Raw genomic sequence first — 5,753 nt, forward strand, 5'->3', positions numbered from 1 at the left:
TTGAACCTGATAAGTCATTTTCTGACTCATTTTCCAAGTTCTCCAGAATACACAAAATCTCTGTCTAAACTCTATCTAATTGACCAGGTGAGTAACAACAGAACACATGAAATATGACTAGAAAGTTACATTACGATGTCCACCATTGAAACCTTTCTGACAATGTGTGTGTCACCATTTGAGGCAGTGATAGTTGGCCAAAGCAAAATGCAACATGAGTATGTTTGAGATAATGAGACAATCAATATTCTAAAAATGAGTTATGCCAGAGGTCAGTTGACCTCTCTTAATGTTGTAAGTATACTTCATGGAATCATGAAAATCCAGCGAAGTGCAGTAAGCTCTCACAGTTTTAATTAAATGAGGAAAAGTCATGAAATTTGGTGGAAAGATGTTCAAAACTGAGTTTGTAACTGCAGAAACAAAAGTGAAAGGTGTCTTTTGACCCATTTCGTTGTTCTAGTGTTACATCATAGTATGTGTGTCATAATGGGCTCAGTAACATTGTCACCCATCAACTGGTTCTTATTTTTCTGCTGAATGGAAAGTTAGTGCCTGTAAAGGAGAAAATATTTGTTTGAAGGCATGCCATTCACATCATACACTCATTTTTACACATTTGACTGTTAGGGTAGCTAAGAATGTGGCAGGAAAAATTTACTATTGTGTGTGGCTGGAAGCAACTGTGGCCTTCTATTGGTCCATTGAGTGTTGTTTCATGTTATACATTACAGAGTAGTTGCATGTACTTTATGTAGCTTGGAAAACTTGGTCAACTTCCAGCAGAATAAGGACTCATATAAGCAAAGTGCTATTATGTATAAATGATGAAAGCCTTTTTCTCACAGTGCAAATATACAGTTCCAAGATAAATGGTCAATGTATTGTAGAATAAGTACATTCAGAGCATTTACTTGAGCATCTACCAATAATAGTTTTAATTGTAGCTCCAGAAGGTATTAAACGTGTGTCCTGTATTTGTCTCTGCGAATAGTGAACACATGAAAAGAAAATAATCTTAACTGATGATCCCATTAGTGTTATGTCTTTGAAATATAAACTATGTGATCAAAAGTATCCAGACACCCCCCAAAACATGTGTTTTTCATATTAGATGCATTGTGCTGCCACCTACTGCCAGGTACTCCATCCATATCAGTAGTTAGTAGACATCGTGAGAGAGCAGAGTAGGGCGCTCTGCTGAACTCACGGACTTTGAACATGGTCAGGTGATTGGGGATCACTTGTGTCACATGTCTATACGCGAGATTTACACACTCCTAAGCATACCTAGGTCCACTGTTCCTGATGTGATAGTGAAGTGTAAATGTGAAGGGACACACACATCACAAAAGCATACAGGTGGACCTTGTCTGTGGACTGACAGAGACTGCCGACAGTTGAAGAGGGTCGTAATGTGTAATAGGCAGACATCAATCCAGACCATCACACAGGAATTCCAAATTGCATCAGGATCTACTGCAAGTACTATGACAGCTAGGTGGGAGGTGAGGAAACTTGGATTTCGTGGTCGAGCAGATGCTCATGTGTCACATATCACGCCGGTAAATGCCAAATGATGCCTTGCTTGGTGTAATGAGTGTAAACACTGGATGATTGAACAGTGGAAAAACATTGTGTGTAGTAACAAATCATGGTACACAATGTGTCGATCCAATGGCAGGGTGTGGGTATGGCAAATGCCTGGTGAATGTCATCTGGTAGTGTGTGAAGTGCCAATAGTAAAACTCAGAGGTGGTGGTGCTATGGTGTGGTCATGTTTTTCATGGAGGGGGCTTGCACCCCTTGTTTTGTTGCATGGCACTATCACAGAACAGGCCTACATTGATGTTTTAAGAACCTTCTTGCTTTGCACTGTTGAAGAGCAATTTGGGGATGGTGACTGCATCTTTCAACACAATCGAGCACCTGTTCATAATGCACAGCCTGTGGTGGAGTGGTTACATGACAATAACATCCCTGTAATGGACTGGCCTGCACAGAGTCCTGACTTGAATCCTACTGAATGCCTTTGGGATGTTTTGAAACACTGACTTCATGCCAGGTCTCACCGACTGACATCGATAACACTCCTCAATGTAGCACTCTGTGAAGAATGGGTTGCCATTCCCCAAGAAACCTTCCAGCATCTGACTGAATGTATGCCTGTGAGAGTGGAAGCTGTCATCAATGCTAAGTTTCTGAAATATATTGATTAAAATTTTTATTTCTTACCTAGTTTTTATTCTGCATTGTCACCTTCAAAGCAACCCCCTTGCAAGCAAATATGCTGATCCCAGCATTTCTGTCACTTCTGAATGCATCTTGGAAGTCTGTCTTTGTTAGGATGTTTAGTACCCTCTGCTGTTTCACTTGAATCTCCTCCACTGTATCAAATTTATAAAAACTAAAACTGAAACTTCGTCCAAACAGGCCTCGGAAGGCCCAACGGTACAGACCGACCGCTGTGTCATCCTCTCAGCCCAGGGGTCTCACCAGATGTGGATACGGAGTGGCATGTGATCAGCACACTGGTCTCCTGGCTGTATGTCAGTTTATGAGACTTGAGCCACTTCTTCTCAGTCAGGTAGCTCCTCAGTTTGCCTCACAAGGGCTGAGTGCACCCCGCTTGCCAACAGCACACAGCAGACCGGACAGTCACCCATCCAAGTGCTAGCCCAGCCCAACAGCACTTCACTTTGGTGATCTGATGGGAACCAGTGTTACCACTGTCACAAGGCTGTTGGCGTATCAAATTTATAGACATGCCATTTTTCAGTTTACAAATCAGATTACACAAAACTGAAATGGCAAGTTATTGAGAATTTGTATTTTTTGTTATATTGTCAAAATATTTAATTATTCTGTTCACTGTAGTCTCTGAGACTGACCCAAATCTCACATTAAATATCTTGATGGCGTGAATTGAAAGTCGGTATTAAACTTATATAAAGAACAATACATGCAACTCTGAATTCCACAAAAATAGGCCACTCCACCAACTTCTATGACTTCGCAGACTGAGTGTCACTGTAACGGTGGTGGCCACCAACAGGACATCATCTACAAAAAAAGAACAGTGTGTAAAATGACAATACACAAGGGTTTCATTTTTGTGGCTGAAAATGTGGTACAGTATAATCCTGAGCCTATTTTGCTATATCCAAATCAGCCAGTTTTTCTGTCACACTGTGTAGTTTCATGTGTAGCCTTGAATATGTTTCCAGATAGTTTCAGATTCAGAATTTGTTTATAGCACTAACATTGATTACAGTTTTAACATGAATTTGTACACTCCCTAGCACAGCTTCTATAGATTGATGATGTAATTTATATCTCAATGTGATAACAGTGTATTATTTATTGTTTTATCATCTCACAATAATAATTTCATATGTTATCTGGTTGTATAAATGAAGTATTTTACCAGCAAGTCAAGACAGTGAGACATTTTTCAAATATCCTGTAAAGTTTCATTTTTGTTTCATAAAATGTAGAAAAACTTAATAATTATCCCACTTGATCCTAGCCAAGACTGTTTGTATTTGCTTTCTTGTGGATAGATGTGTATTAAAGGGAAACATGTTTTTCTTCTAGGCAATTCTGCCAGCATGTGGCCTTTGTCATTTATGGTATCATGACCAAAGTTTTCCACTAAAGGGTCAGTCAGTATGTTCCTTTTCCTATTTTCACATTAAAACCTCACATAATCATTTTGTTCTCTTCCTTTTCCTGCTAATCTCTGTTGAGATTTGAGTAAGGGCGCTCTTCCAGTCATCTTTTGCAGACCTCCAATGATAACTTGAAAGGCAATGTGATTGCACATTTTACAATGCGAGAACAATCATGATCTTAAATATGTTCTTATGAGATAGAATTTTTTTATGAGCTATATACACACACAAGACAAGAAATTAAGAATTCCTATAAAATTCAAAAGAAAATTAAAAACTAATCTTAACCACAGAATCTACATATTATTTGGTTATCCAGATTTGAGTATTTAAAATCCTCACTAGAAACATTAGTGATAATGCTCATTGATAAAAGGCTTCCATCCTTCAACAGTTATCACTATTTTTTGAAAAATGATGATTTGGCATAATAGCTGTATTTATTATTTTATGGAGGACTTTGAAGAAAAAGTACTACAGTCAGCCACTCTCAAGCCCTCTTGTTTTCTGCAGATATGTGGATAATACATTTGTGGTGTGGCCACATGGACTTGATACTCTACCTACATTTCTTCAGCATCTGAATATAAACTTCACAGTGGAAGTGGAAAAAGATGGTACTTTACCTTTTCTTGATGTTTTGGTATGAAGGAAAGCAGATGGATCCTTGGGACACAGCGTCTACTGCAAGCTAATGCATACAGATCTATATCTGCAGGCCACAAGCTGCCGTCGTCCTGCACAATGCAGTAGTGCATTACGTACATTATTTCATAGAGCACATGTCGTATCTGATCCTTAAAGCCTGTCAAGTGAACTACAACATTTGAAGACAGTGTTCCGACAAAATGGTTATTCTGAGAGACAGATACGTAATGCAGTCAGGCCGAGGTGAGTTCAGTATATAGAGCAGAATGAAGATACGAAGACACCCACCAATTTGGCTGTTTTTTTGCCATATTTTGGTGCCATGTTGTCAAGAATAGGAAGAGTCCTCGGAAGATATGGAATTGTGCATTCTACCAAATGGTCATTTTGAAGATTTCCTGTCTAACAAGGGGAATTTTCTGAATTAGAAAACAATTATTCAAGAAAAACTGTTTCAATCACACGTATAATATGAGAACCAAAGACAATTTTATGCTTCCCACTCATCTCTTAAACCTATATGCACAGTCTCCTCAGTATATGGCAATGAAAATTCATAACAAGCTAAAAGGAAAGAATGTTTTGAGTATGAACCTAGAGACACTGAAAACAAAGCTATATGATATACTTGTCAAACACTGCTACTACACTGTTGATGAGTTCATGAAGGATGAACTGAACATTTGAGCAGGATAAATTTACATATAGTCTTGTGTGTAAATATAGCTGTCCTTCACAAAAGGGAGGAAAGAAAAATAAAAGTTTATATTAATGTTAAAATTCTTTGTACCAATTAGGCCTAAGTTGGGTTATCTATTTTTTTGACGTGTCTCCTGTACACTAATCATATGATTAGAAATTGTATGTTATGAGATGAATAAAACACTATTCACCATTCACTAATTGTGCTCAAAGAGCTGCTCCTAAACCTTACAAATGTAGACACCTGTATGCAGGATTTCAAAACAGAGAAATCTTCCTGAAGTACAAATAAAAACAAAATTCATTGTGTGGGACAAAATTACCATGTTTCACTAGAAAAGCACTGAAGCTTTGTATTGGATTCTGCAAGACATTAAAAGTAACAGTACATTAGTGGGTGGTTCATAAGGTTACTTCCAGAGAGTTTTACTACATTTTAGTGATGGTCCTGAGAGGAACACATTCTGATTAAATAAATACATTCCTAAAAGATCCTCTCTAAAGCCCCCAAATTACAAAAAAACATGAGAGTGCATCTGATACATGACATGTCAGCTGAAGAATTTTTACATTTTCCTTAACCCTTACACATCTGAATGTTTTCTCAATGAAGGAAAAATTTTTCTTTACACTGTAATACTCTTAAGTGATTTTTAATGATTTTAATTGCAAGATTTATACAAAAATATGCAAGCATTTTCAAAATATACTTTTTACAATTTACTTCTT

Source organism: Schistocerca cancellata, chromosome 2 (genome assembly GCF_023864275.1).
Source record: "Schistocerca cancellata isolate TAMUIC-IGC-003103 chromosome 2, iqSchCanc2.1, whole genome shotgun sequence".
NCBI lineage: Eukaryota > Metazoa > Arthropoda > Insecta > Orthoptera > Acrididae > Schistocerca > Schistocerca cancellata.